The sequence below is a fragment of the Tamandua tetradactyla genome, chromosome 18 (assembly GCF_023851605.1).
Source record: "Tamandua tetradactyla isolate mTamTet1 chromosome 18, mTamTet1.pri, whole genome shotgun sequence".
In the NCBI taxonomy this organism is placed as follows: domain Eukaryota; kingdom Metazoa; phylum Chordata; class Mammalia; order Pilosa; family Myrmecophagidae; genus Tamandua; species Tamandua tetradactyla.
Genome location: NC_135344.1, coordinates 13483921 through 13499236, shown reverse-complemented (window position 1 = coordinate 13499236; position 15316 = coordinate 13483921).

The window sequence follows — 15316 nt, the reverse complement described above, 5'->3', positions numbered from 1 at the left end:
CGACGAAAGGCTGGGAAGGGTGGAGCCACTTCACTTGCACCTTGGTGCAGGTTCAGGGTACAACGGAAACTTTCAGCAAATGCTCCCTTTATTACTTGTGCACTATAAAGAGGCAAGCAAGGGCCCATAATCTCTTCATCACTCCACAGCACAAGGAGTCCAAAAGGGCAGGAGAGGAAGTCCCATCATGGTCAGTCTCCTGGGGTGGCCGAAGGTCGCAGGCAACAGAGGGCAGCTCTGCATGCCCCACCTTACACTGGTGCACTGGAGAAGAGGGACAGAGCTGTACTGAGCATGGTTTTGTCCACTGTGGGGAAGGGGACCCTACAACTGAGCATTCCCATCCAGGTCTCTAGGTTTCGGGTCTGGCAGGACCTTTTCGTCAGACTTAACGTCCCGTTCAGGCTGTGGAATGGCACAAAATAGAAAAGGAGGTGGGTAGCAGATGGCAAGGACAGTCATGTAGCCTGTATTTGTGACTTCTCCACAGAAGGAGATGGGGGAGATGAGGGCTGTGCAATGCCAGCTTCTCAGATATCTGTGATTTCCCTAACACTAAGGCCACAGTGCTGACAGAAGCTGGTTATTTCCACCATAACACCCATGTGAAGAGTGGTTTCAATGCTAGAGATTTTATCCCCTGGAGGACATTTGGTAAGGCCTGGAAACATGTTTTATCATCCCAAGTAGAGGAGCAGGTGCTGTGAGCAGCTCATGAATAGAGAAAACCCATCATCTACAACATGGTTCACTGAGTTATACAATCCCATGTTTTAACTTCTAACTTTTATCCTCTTAACATCATGACTCAACACTTCCCCTTTTAACCACATTCACATACATAATTCAGTGCTGATAATTACACTCACAATAATGTGCTACCATCACTGCCATCCATTTCCAAACCTTTACAATCAACCTAAATAGAAAGTCTGTACAAATTTAGCATCAGGTCCCCAGTCTCTGTCCCGATCTATCTCCTGGTAACCTGTATTCTAGATTCTAACTCTATGAGTTTGCTTATTATAATTAGTTCATATCAGTGAAAGCATACAATATTTGTCCTTATGTGTCTGGCTCATTTCACACAGCATAAAGTTCTTAAGGTTCATCCGTGTTGTCACATATATCAGGGTTTCATTCCTTTTCACTGCTAAATAATATTCCATCATATGTATATACCACATTTTGCTTATCCATTCATTGTTAGTGGACACTTGGATTACTTTAATCTTTTGGTAATTGTGAATCACACCACCTGAACATCCATGTGCAAATATCTGTTTGAGCCCCTGTTTCTCCAGGAAATGAGAGTGAAACTGCATCTGGGTATATTGCACAATCAGAAAATTTGAGAATCAAAATTGGAGATATTTTTACAGAATTCTCTGAAACTTAGAAGAACATCAAATAATGAAATAGAAGCAAAAAACAAAATAAAAACAAAAACAAACAGAATATCCTTCATCATACAGCCACTAGCATCCAGCACTCAGAGTGTGGATGTAACAAAAACAGACACTGAAGGTAAAGTTAAAGTTAAGGGATACTGTAGAACATTATTTGCCATGAAGGTACTGATGAAGATGAACTTTTAGAAAAGGGGGAGATAATACATATAAAATGGATAATCCATATAAAATGATATGTAGAAACTGGCTGGTAGAAGGGTGAACTTAATGGTAAAGCAGTATTTCCAGACAATTTTGCTGCTCAGATAAATGAACAGAATAAGAACCAAAGATAAGAAACTATTGCCCAATACAAGATCCTGATGTTGCTTCCCTACATTTTCTTCTAGCAGTTTTATTTTCCTGTCTCCTATATGTAGGTCTTTGATCCATTTTAGTTAATTTCTGTATGTGGTGTGAGATAGAGCTCCACTTTCATTCTTTTGCATATAGATATCTAGCTCTCCCAAAAAATCTGTTGAGGAGACTATTCTTTCCCAATTGAGTGGATATGGAAGCCTTGCCAAAAATCAATTAAGGGACTATTTCTAAACTCTCAATTTGATTCTATTGGTCAATAAATCTATCTTTGTGTCTATACTTTGCTATTTGGTTCACTGTAGCTTTGTAATATGCTTTAAAATCAGGAAGTGTTGTCCTCCAAACTCGTTCTTCTTTTTTAAGATATTTTTGGCTATTGGGGACCCCTTGTCCTTCCAAATAAATTTGAAAATTAGCTTTTCAAATTCTCCAAAGTAATCTGTTGGAATTTTTATTGGGATTGCATTCAATGTGTAAATCATTTTGGAAAGAATTGACCTCTTAATGATATTTAGTCTTCCAATACATGAGCATGGAATATCCTTCCACTTATTAGGTCTCAGATTTCTTGTACCAATGTTTTGTAGTGTTCTGTGTGAAAGTCCTTTACACCCTTGATTAAATTTATTTCTCCTTTATTGATTATTTTAGCTGCTATTTTAAATGGAATTTTTTTCTTGATTTCCTCCTCAGCTTGCTAATTAATAGTGTGTAGAAACGCTTCTGATTTAAAACCTCTGATTTTTGTGTTGTTCGTTTACTCTGCCACTTTTGCTGAATTCATTTATTAGCTCTAGTAGCTTTGTTGTTGATTTTTTGGGGATTTTCTCTATATTTAGGATCATGTCACCTACAAATAATAGAAGTTTTACTTCTTCCTTTCCAAATTGAGTGCCTTTTATTTCTTTTTCTTGCGTAATTGCTCTAGCTGGAACTTCAGTATAGTGTTGAATAACCGTGGTGACAGTGGGTATCCTTGCCTTGATTCAGATCTTAGAGGAAAGCTTTCAGTCCTACCATTCTGTATGATGTTAGCTCTGGGTTTTTCATTTATGTCCTTTATCATGTTAAGGATGATTCTTATTTTTTGAAGTTTTTTATTACTTTCTTAATTCTTTCTAATGATACATTTTGTCAAATGCCTGTTCTGTGTGAATTTAGATTATTATGTGTTTTTTCCCTTTAGTTTGTTATGATTTATTACATTAATTGATTTTCTTATGTTAAACCACCCTTGCATACCTGAGATAAAACCCAGTTGATTACAGTGTGTAATTTTTTTTATGTGTTGTTGCATTTGATTTGCAAGTATTTTATTGAGGATTTTTTGCATCTGTATTTGTAAGAGAAACTGGTCTGTAATTTTCTCTTCTGGTAGTAACTTTATCTGGCTTTAATATTAGAGTGGTGTTGGCTTCATAGAATGAGTTAGGTAGTGTTCCCCCTTTTCAACTTTTTGGAAGAGTTTGAGCAGGATTGGTATTAGTCCTTAGAATGATTGGTAGAATTCACCTGTGAAGCCTTCTGGTCCTGGACTTTTCTTTGTTGGGAATGTCTTTGATAATTGACTCAAACTCTGCTTGTACTTAGTTTTATTGAGGTCTTCTATTTCTTCTTGAATTGGTGTAACTCATTCATGTGTTTCTAAGAATTTCTTGTCTATTTCATCAAGGTTGTCTAATTTGTTGGCATACAGTTGTTCCTAGCATCCTATTATGACCCTTTTTTTAATATCTGTGGGGTCATTAGTAACATCTACCTTCTCATTTCTGATTTTAGTTATATGCATCTTCTCTCTTTTTTCTTTGTCAGTGTAGCTAAACATTTATCAATTTTATTGATCCTTTCAAAGAATCAACTTTCAGTTTTGTTTTTTTCCTTTTTTTATTATCTATTTCATTTATTTTTATTCTAATTCTTTTCATTTATTTCCTTCTGCTTGCTTCGGGGTTAGTGTGTTGTCCTTTGTCTAGTTCCTCCCCCTGTGCATTTAGGTCTTTGATTTTAGCTCTTCTTTTTTACTCTGTGTGTTTAGGTAGGGCTATAAATTTCCCTCTCAGCACTGCCTTTACTGCACCTCACCAGTTTTGACTATATTGGTTTCCCATTTTCATTTTTCTCCAGATATTTACTGATTTCCCTTGCAATTTCTTTTTGGACCCACTGATTGTTTAAGAGTGTTAACCTCCATATATTTGTGGATTTTTCAGTTCTCCATCTCTTATTGATTTCCAGCTTCATTACATTGTGGTCAGAGAAGATGCTTGTATGATTTCAGCCTTTATAAATTTATTGGGACTTATTTTGTGTCCCAACATATGGTATAGCCTAGAGAATGATCCATGTGCACTTAAGAATAATGTATATCCTGCTATTTGGGAGTGCAATGTAGTGTATATGTCTATTATGCCTAGTTTGTTTACATATTATTCAAGTTCTCTGTTTCCTTGTTGATCTTCTATCTAAATGTTCTATCTATTGATAAGAGTGGTGTGTTAAAGTTTCCAACTATTATTGTAGAGGTGCCTATTTCTCCTTTCAGTTTTGTCAGTGTTTGAGTAACGTATTTTGGGGCCCCATAGTTAGGTGCATAATTATTTATGATTTTTATTTTTCTTGGTGTATTACACCTTTTATTAATATATAGTGTCTTACTTTGTCTCTTATAACAGCTTTTGACTTAAAGTCTCTTTTGTCTGATATTAGTATAGTTATTCCAGCTCATTTTGGATTACTGTTTGCATGGAAAATATTTTTCCAGGCTTTCACTTTCAACCTATCTGTGTTTTGGGTGGGTCTCTTCTAAACAACACCTAGTTGGATCACACCTTTTTTTTTTTTTTTTTTTTTTTTTACCCATTCTACCCTCCTGTGTCTTTTGATTGGGGAGTGTAACCCTTTAACATTTAGTATTTATTACTTCAGCTATCATTTTGTCCTTTGGTTTTCACGTCAGATCTTTTTTTCTTTCTTTCTTTTTTTTTTGGGGGGGGGGAGTCTATCATTTCCTTTTATTGCAGGGTTCTTTCTGTATAGAGATCTTCTGTCTTGAGTGATGTATTTGAACTGATCTCTTTCTCACTTGTGTAGTAAAATATTTAAAAAATACTTTCTTTGTAGTTACTCTGGGGTTTATGCTACACAACTAACATCTTTAACTTACTATTTTGAAATAAAACCAATGTAGCTTCAATTGCACACACATTCTCTGCTCCCATATACCTCAGTTTCCCATTTTTTTAAGATGTTTTTGTCCCAGTTTACCACTTTATATTTTTCACATCTGTTATCAGGAAATATGCCTTTTTGTTCAATTGTATTCTGATTCTTATATGTATTGAAGTAGAATTATATATTAAGGACACATTAATATGGGGTTTTGCATTTGCCCTTTCAGTTACCCTTAATGATAATCGTCATTTCTGCACATTTCTCCAAAAGCTACTCTCTCCTGCTTTTTCCCTTCAACCTGCAGAACTGCTTTTAGTAATTCTTATAGAGCAGGTTACCTGTTGAAAACCCTCTCAGTTTCTATTTACCTATGAATATTTCAAACCCTACCTCATTTTTGATGTACATTTTTTGCCAGAAAAAGGAATTTGGGCTGGCAGTTTTTTTCTTTCAGTACCTTAAGTTTATCATAGTACTGCCCTCTCACCTCCATGGTTTCTGGTAAGAAATCAGCACATAGTCTTATTGAAGATTCTTGTGTGTCATGAATAATTTTTTTCTTGCTGCTTTCAGAATTCTCTCATTATCTTTGGCATTTGGCATTCGGATTAGTATGCATCTTGGAGTAAGTCTATTTGGATTTATTCTGTTTGGAGTATGTTGAACTTCTTGGACATGTGCATTTATGTCTTTCATAAGTGTTGGGAGGTTTTTGGCCATTATTTCCTCAAATATTCTTTCTGCCTCTTCTCCCTTCTCTTTTTCTGGGACATGCATGACATGTATTTTTCTGCACTTTGTGTTGTCACTCAAATTTCTGAGATACTGCCCATTTCTATTGGCATTTGTCTTTCTCTCTCTCTTTCCTTTTTTTTTTTTTTTTTCCTTGGGTCCATTTTTATGGAGCACTCCTCAGTGGCTTGTGTTCCTCTCGGGGCCTCTGCAGACTTAGGTTCCTGTGCCTGGGTGTGAATGGCATTCTAACTTGCTGCAGTGAGGTGCTCTGCAGTCTGAGCTCATGGTAGAAGTGTTCTGAGCCATGCTGCTCTTGCTGACTTCCAATCTGTGCATGACTGAGTGAGGGAGACAGGAATGGGAACCATCCAGCATCCAGGACAGATTCTCCTAACTGAGATTTTTCTGTTTCTTCAGTTTTCTCCAGTCTCTGTAGCTCTCCAGAGTTCTAAGCAAGTGGGGATTTGCTCTTTTATTCACTAACTCTCTGGGGAGGCTTTTTTGAGGGGATATCTTATGTTAGCATTTGACAATGTCATTCTACAACAGAAAATTTTATTTTCTGTATCCAGTACCTGGTCCAGCTCATGTCATGCTCTTGGATTTGCTTTGCTGCTGATGGTGGTGAGGGAGCTTGGGAAAGGGCCAAAGAGGAGGACTTCGGCTTTAGGCAGCACATATCCCACTCTTGGGGTCCTCACAGCTGGTAGACCCCAAGATGCCCACAGCCTAGTTTCCTCCACTCAAACACTTAGGCACTCTTTTAAGCCCTTACGCTCATTATCTCTTAACCCTTAGAATATCTCTGTAGGTTCTAACATGTGAGTTACAGCTCTCTGAGTACACACAACTTGTAAGGGGTAGAGATGGTGTTCTAACCCAGGTCTGTCTGACTGCAGGTGCAGAGGGACTTCTTTTTCAATATGTTCTATTGCAGATCAGAGTTCTTTTTCTGAAAAGATTTTCCTAACTTTCCCCTGATCTAATATAAATAAAGTTGACATAGTGTTACAATTAGGACATTTTTTTTTTTTTAACTTTTTTTTTTTTTATTAATTAAAAAAAGAATTAACAAAACAATTAGAAATCATTCCAATCTACATGTACAATCAGTAATTCTTAATAACATCACATAGTTGCATATTCATCATTTCTTAGTACATTTGCATCGATTTAGAAAAAGAAATAAAAAGACAACAGAATAAGAATTAAAACAATAATAGAAAGAAAAAAAAACAAAAACAAAAAACCTATACCTCACATGCAGCTTCATTCAGTGTTTTAACATAATTGCATTACAATTGGGTAGTATTGTGCTGTCCATTTCTGAGTTTTTATATCCAGTCCCGTTGTACAGTCTGTATCCCTTCATCTCCAATTATCCCTTCTCTTTTTTTTTTTTTTTTTAATTAACGGAAAAAAAGAAATTAACCCAAAATTTAGAGATCATACCATTCTACACATGCAATCATTAATTCTTAACATCATCACATAGATGCATGATCATCATTTCTTAGTACATTTGCATTGGTTTAGAAGAACTAGCAACATAACCGAAAAAGATATAGAATGTTAATATAGAGAAAAAAATAAAAGTAATAATAGTAAAATCAAAACAAAACAAAACAAAACAAAACAAAAACCTATAGCTCAGATGCAGCTTCATTCAGTGTTTTAACATGATTACTTTACAATTAGGTATTATTGTGCTGTCCATTTTTGAGTTTTTGTATCTAGTCCTGTTGCACAGTCTGTATCCCTTCAGCTTCAATTACCCATTGTCTTACCCTGTTTCTAACTCCTGCTGAACTCTGTTACCAATGACATATTTCAAGTTTATTCTCGAATGTCCATTCACATCAGTGGGACCATACAGTATTTGTCCTTTAGTTTTTGGCTGGATTCACTCAGCATAATATTCTCTAGGTCCATCCATGTTATTACATGGTTCATAAGTTTATCTTGTCTTAAAGCTGCATAATATTCCATCGTATGTATATACCACAGTTTGTTTAGCCACTCTTCTGTTGATGGAGATTTTGGCTGTTTCCATCTCTTTGCAATTGTAAATAATGCTGCTATAAACATTGGTGTGCAAATGTCCGTTTGTGTCTTTGCCCTTAAGTCCTCTGAGTAGATACCTAGCAATGGTATTGCTGGGTCGTATGGCAATTCTACATTCAGCTTTTTGAGGAACCGCCAAACTGCCTTCCACAGTGGTTGCACCCTTTGACATTCCCACCAACAGTGGATAAGTGTGCCTCTTTCTCCGCATCCTCTCCAGCACTTGTCATTTTCTGTTTTGTTGATAATGGCCATTCTGGTGGGTGTGAGATGATATCTCATTGTGGTTTTGATTTGCATTTCTCTAATGGCCAGGGACATTGAGCATCTCTTCATGTGCCTCTTGGCCATACGTATTTCCTCTTCTGAGAGGTGTCTGTTCAAGTCTTTTTCCCATTTTGTAATTGGGTTGGCTGTCTTTTTGTTGTTGAGATGAACAATCTCTTTATAAATTCTGGATACTAGACCTTTATCTGATATATCATTTCCAAATATTGTCTCCCATTGTGAAGGCTGTCTTTCTACTTTCTTGATGAAGTTCTTTGATGCACAAAAGTGTTTAATTTTGAGGAGTTCCCATTTATTTATTTCCTTCTTCAGTGCTCTTGCTTTAGGTTTAAGGTCCATAAAACCGCCTCCAGTTGTAAGATCCATAAGATATCTCCCAACATTTTCCTCTAACTGTTTTATGGTCTTAGACCTAATGTTTAGATCTTTGATCCATTTTGAGTTAACTTTTGTATAGGGTGTGAGAGATGGGTCTTCTTTCATTCTTTTGCATATGGATATCCAGTTCTCTAGGCACCATTTATTGAAGAGACTGCTCTGTCCCAGGTGAGTTGGCTTGACTGCCTTATCAAAGATCAAATGTCCATAGATGAGAGGGTCTATATCTGAGCACTCTATTCGATTCCATTGGTCGATATATCTATCTTTATGCCAATACCATGCTGTTTTGACCACTGTGGCTTCATAATATGCCTTAAAGTCAGGCAGCGCGAGACCTCCAGCTTCGTTTTTTTTCCTCAAGATGTTTTTAGCAATTCGGGGCACCCTGCCCTTCCAGATAAATTTGCTTATTGGTTTTTCTATTTCTGAAAAATAAGTTGTTGGGATTTTGATTGGTATTGCATTGAATCTGTAAATCAATTTAGGTAGGATTGACATCTTAACTATATTTAGTCTTCCAATCCATGAACACGGTATGCCCTTCCATCTATTTAGGTCTTCTGTGATTTCTTTTAGCAGTTTTTTGTAGTTTTCTTTATATAGGTTTTTTGTCTCTTTAGTTAAATTTATTCCTAGGTATTTTATTCTTTTAGTTGCAATTGTAAATGGGATTCGTTTCTTGATTTCCCCCTCAGCTTGTTCCTTACTAGTGTATAGAAATGCTACAGATTTTTGAATGTTGATCTTGTAACCTGCTACTTTGCTGTACTCATTTATTAGCTCTAGTAGTTTTGTTGTGGATTTTTCCGGGTTTTCGACGTATAGTATCATATCGTCTGCAAACAGTGATAGTTTTACTTCTTCCTTTCCAATTTTGATGCCTTGTATTTCTTTTTCTTGTCTAATTGCTCTGGCTAGAACCTCCAACACAATGTTGAATAATAGTGGTGATAGTGGACATCCTTGTCTTGTTCCTGATCTTAGGGGGAAAGTTTTCAATTTTTCCCCATTGAGGATGATATTAGCTGTGGGTTTTTCATATATTCCCTCTATCATTTTAAGGAAGTTCCCTTGTATTCCTATCTTTTGAAGTGTTTTCAACAGGAAAGGATGTTGAATCTTGTCGAATGCCTTCTCTGCATCAATTGAGATGATCATGTGATTTTTCTGCTTTGATTTGTTGATATGGTGTATTACATTAATTGATTTTCTTATGTTGAACCATCCTTGCATACCTGGGATGAATCCTACTTGGTCATGATGTATAATTCTTTTAATGTGTTGTTGGATACGATTTGCTAGAATTTTATTGAGGATTTTTGCATCTATGTTCATTAGAGAGATTGGTCTGTAGTTTTCTTTTTTTGTAATATCTTTGCCTGGTTTTGGTATGAGGGTGATGTTGGCTTCATAGAATGAATTAGGTAGTTTTCCCTCCGCTTCGATTTTTTTGAAGAGTTTGAAGAGAATTGGTACTAATTCTTTCTGGAACGTTTGGTAGAATTCACATGTGAAGCCATCTGGTCCTGGACATTTCTTTTTAGGAAGCTTTTGAATGACTAATTCAATTTCTTTACTTGTGATTGGTTTGTTGAGGTCATCTATGTCTTCTTGAGTCAAAGTTGGTTGTTCATGTCTTTCCAGGAACCCGTCCATTTCCTCTAAATTGTTGTATTTATTAGCGTAAAGTTGTTCATAGTATCCTGTTATTACCTCCTTTATTTCTGTGAGGTCAGTAGTTATGTCTCCTCTTCCATTTCTGATCTTATTTATTTGCATCCTCTCTCTTCTTCTTTTTGTCAATCTTGCTAAGGGCCCATCAATCTTATAGATTTTCTCATAGAACCAACTTCTGACCTTATTGATTTTCTCTATTGTTTTCATGTTTTCAATTTCATTTATTTGTGCTCTAATCTTTGTTATTTCTTTCCTTTTGCTTGCTTTGGGGTTAGCTTGCTGTTCTTTCTCCAGTTCTTCCAAATGGATAGTTAATTCCTGAATTTTTGCCTTTTCTTCTTTTCTGATATAGGCATTTAGAGCAATAAATTTCCCTCTTAGCACTGCCTTTGCTGCGTCCCATAAGTTTTGATATGTTGTGTTTTCATTTTCATTCGCCTCGAGGTATTTGCTAATTTCTCTTGCAATTTCTTCTTTGACCCAGTCGTTGTTTAGGAGTGTGTTGTTGAGCCTCCACGTATTTGTGAATTTTCTGGCACTCTGCCTATTATTGATTTCCAACATCATTCCTTTATGGTCCGAGAAAGTGTTGTGTAAGATTTCAATCTTTTTAAATTTGTTAAGACTTGCTTTGTGACCCAGCATATGGTCTATCTTTGAGAATGATCCATGAGCACTTGAGAAAAAGGTGTATCCTGCTGTTGTGGGATGTAATGTCCTATAAATGTCTATTAAGTCTAGTTCATTTATAGTAATATTCAGATTCTCTATTTCTTTGTTGATCCTCTGTCTAGATGTTCTGTCCCTTGATGAGAGTGGTGAGTTGAAGTCTCCAACTATTATGGTATATGAGTCTATTTCCCTTTTCAGTGTTTGCAGTATATTCCTCACGTATTTTGGGGCATTCTGATTCGGTGCGTAAATATTTATGATTGTTATGTCTTCTTGTTTAATTGTTCCTTTTATTAGTATATAGTGTCCTTCTTTGTCTCTTTTAACTGTTTTACATTTGAAGTCTAATTTGTTGGATATTAGTATAGCCACTCCTGCTCTTTTCTGGTTGTTATTTGCATGAAATATCTTTTCCCAACCTTTCACTTTCAACCTATGTTTATCTTTGGGTCTAAGATGTGTTTCCTGTAGACAGCATATAGAAGGATCCTGTTTTTTAATCCATTCTGCCAATCTATGTCTTTTGATTGGGGAATTCAGTCCATTGACATTTAGTGTTATTACTGTTTGGATAATATTTTCCTCTAACATTTTGCCTTTTGTATTATATATATCATATCTGATTTTCCTTCTTTCTACACTCTTTTCCATATCTCTCTCTTCTGTCTTTTTGTATCTGACTCTAGTGCTCCCTTTAGTATTTCTTGCAGAGCTGGTCTCTTGGTCACAAATTCTTTCAGTGACTTTTTGTCTGAGAATGTTTTAATTTCTCCCTCATTTTTGAAGGATAATTTTGCTGGATATAGGAGTCTTGGTTGGCAGTTTTTCTCTTTTAGTATTTTAAATATATCATCCCACTGTCTTCTAGCTTCCATGGTTTCTGCTGAGAAATCTACACAAAGTCTTATTGGGTTTCCCTTGTATGTAATGGATTGTTTTTCTCTTGCTGCTTTCAAGATCTTCTCTTTCTCTTTGACCTCTGACATTCTAACTAGTAAGTGTCTTGGAGAACGCCTATTTGGGTCTAATCTCTTTGGGGTGCGCTGCACTTCTTGGATCTGTAATTTTAGGTCTTTCATAAGAGTTGGGAAATTTTCAGTGATAATTTCTTCCATTAGTTTTTCTCCTCCTTTTCCCTTCTCTTCTCCTTCTGGGACACCCACAACACGTATATTTGTGCGGTTCATATTGTCCTTGAGTTCCCTGATACCCTGTTCAAATTTTTCCATTCTTTTCCCTATAGTTTCTGTTTCTTTTTGGAATTCAGATGTTCCATCCTCCAAATCACTAATTCTATCTTCTGTCTCTTTAAATCTATCATTGTAGCTATCCATTATTTTTTCTATGTTTGCTACTTTATCCTTCACTTCCATAAGTTCTGCGATTTGTTTTTTCAGTTTTTCTATTTCTTCTTTATGTTCAGCCCATGTCCTCTTCATGTCCTCCCTCAATTTATCGATTTCATTTTTGAAGAGGTTCCATTTCTGTTCGTATATTCAGCATTAGTTGTCTCAGCTCTTGTGTCTCATTTGAGCTATTGGTTTGTTCCTTTGACTGAGCCATATTCTCAATCTTTTGAGCGTGGACAGTTATCTTCTGCTGCTGGTGTCTGGGCATTTATTCAGATTTCTCTTGGTGTTGGACCCAGCAAGGTTGTAATATTTTTCTGTGAAATCTCTGGGTTCTGTTTTTCTTATCCTGCCCAGTAGGTGGCGCTCGTGGCACACGTTTGTCTGCGGGTCCCACCAGTAAAAGGTGCTGTGGGACCTTAAACTTTGGAAAACTCTCACTGTCCTGGGGGTTCGCTAGCCAAAGCGGCTTGAGCCGGCCGGGGTCCGCAGGGAGGGTTGCTGGTCGCCGCAGCCAGGGAAAGAGCCCGTCCGAATTTCCTAGTCGGCCCTGGGCAACAAGCGTGGCGGGAGGGCACCAGCGGCAGCAGCCCGCCCGGGAGAGTGCACGTTCCCCGGGAGTCACGGGTTTGGAAGGGGCCTCCCCCACCCGTCACCGTTCTCCGCGGCCTGGGGGTTTCCGATCCAATTCTCTCAGTTGGTCCGGGGGCTGCGCGTGGTGTGGGCGCCAGCCGTCTTTGTTTCAGGGGACCGCCTCTCCAATTCTCCCAGCCGGCCCGGGAAGGGGGAAGGGAGTAACTCCGGCCGCTTGCCACCCCGCCTGGTAAGGCCCGCGCGCCTCGGCGATCTCACCCGAGCTGCTTCTCTCAGCCAGCCAGCCGTTCCAGGATGGGGTACGCTGTCTTTTTTATCTCTGTTGTGGCTTTGGGCGCTTTCTGTATCGTTTCTACTCCCCTAGTAGGTGTCCTGGAGAAGAAACTAAGATCCGCGCGTCTTACTAAGCCGCCATCTTCCAGGAAGTCTTACAATTAGGACATTTTTAACAAAATATATATAATGTTTGTGAAGAAATTCTAGATGCTGGGAGACAATAATTTCTACTCCCAAAATAGTAAAAGGAAAGAAAATACTACTTTCTATAATGCTGCAATAAGACTCACATATTGACATTTGGATTTATGTGCCTGATGTGTGTGGGTAGGCACAAGTTAGTTCAATAAAAGACAGTGGCTTCCCAGCTGGGCCTCTCTTGACTAATGGTGGGTTGATTTGTAAAATCACAGCTGCACTCAGTCATTTCTTGCATGTGCATTTCTAAACTCTGATTTAAAATCATTTAGTATATTTCAATCAAAATCAAAATTGACTTCCTTGCAAGAAATTTTCATTTACTGAGACAGTTACATGTTGCTTTAGAAAAATTCTACAAATATAGCTAAAGCCATTAAAATGGTAGCAACTGTGATTTAAATGTGCAGCTGAATTCAAATAGTTACTAAGTTTGACAGAAAATCCTTTGTATTTGTCTTATTTTGTTGATGCTCTGTGTTTGGGTGAGAGGCACATGAGTCTGAATTTGGCACTAATAATTCTTTCGATTTCTAAAAGTAGAAAATAACAATGTCAGGAGAAATCTAAAACTATCATATAGTCATTAAATCATATAAAGGTATATGTTTCTACTTATTTTCTCTACAACCTGATCAATTCTAAGATATTTCCATTACTTTCATTTCTTCAATGCATTTATAGAACATCCATTTATCCATTTATACTTTCATTCGCTTATCTGCTCAGTTATTTGGAAAACTGAGAATTCAAATACAATACTATTTCCTTAAAAAATTTACAGTTTGTTGAGAAAACAGACATGCTTTAGTAGATGAACATAGGCTTTGGATGTAGCATTTCAACTCTGTGAGAATCAGGAAATGCCTCACAGAAATGTTGAGCAATTGCTAAAATATTTGGTAAAGGTTTCTGTGGGAGTTTTCAATTTCATGACCTCTTCCGGACTCTGACAAAAAGTGATAAGCATCTGGAGTAAAATCAGTTTTCATTAATATTTATCCCTTCTTGTTTTCCCAGTTAGGTACTATGATGACATTCTATTGGATTTTAGTTTCCAATCTAATAAATCAGGCTACAAGAGAAACCTGATAACAGTGCATTACCCAGAATAAGCTTTCTTTTCTTACTTTAAGGGAAAGCCTCTAGAACTTTGCTGGCCAGGGCCAGACCAGCATCTCCACTGTTGATGTGTAGCTTGCATCCTCTAGTCACCGCAGACTTAAAGATTTGAATTATGTACCTGATTTAGATATGTTCTTGATCTTAGTCTGCATTCCTGTGAGTGGGAACCTACTGAGAATAGGATGTTATTTTACTTATGATGTGGTCCAACTGAATGAAGTTGGGTCTTAATCCTGATTACTGTGTCCTTCCTGGGCAGAAGAAATTCACATTTATTCAGAGAAAGCCATGGGGAGGACCCAGAAGCTGGAAGTCAATGGAACCCGGAAGCGAGAGGAAAGGACAAGACATCGTCATGGGATGCAAGTCAGGGACACAAACCAAGGGACCCAAGGTTTGCTGGCAGCCAGCACCAGAATGTTGCAGACTTTGTAGAAAAAGCATTGCCTTGTGACACCTTGATTATGGACTTCTTCTAGGTTCAAAATCATGAGCCAATAAATTCCCATTATTGATGCCAATACCCTGTGTGGTATCTGTGACAGTAATTCAGGAAAGCTAAGATAGCTTCTCTACCTCCAGCCTCCCATCCTTGTTCAAAGAAGGAAGAAGGAGGTGAATGGAAGAGGGAGTGTCAACCATATCAGGAAAGAAAAGTTTTTGCAAACATGCCCATTTTATCAGCTAATATCAGCTAATGTTTACTGGCAGAGCTGTGCCACGTGGCTAAGCATATCTGTATGGGGAGCTGGGTAGTGTAGGTTTTTTTTTTTTTTTTTTCTGACAATGTTGTCCAAACAAAAAACAAAATTCATTCTGTAGGGAGGAAGGGGAGAAATTAGACTGGGTAGGAAAGTAGTATCCACAGGGAGGACCTAATATATAAAATGAATTGCAATCAACTAAAAAAAAAGTGTCAGCTCTTCTTTGGTACCTACTAAGTGCTTTAAGATATCGTGAACTTTTCAACAAATTAAGAAACCTCAAAGGCTGAATTCTCTCATCTCTTTTTCC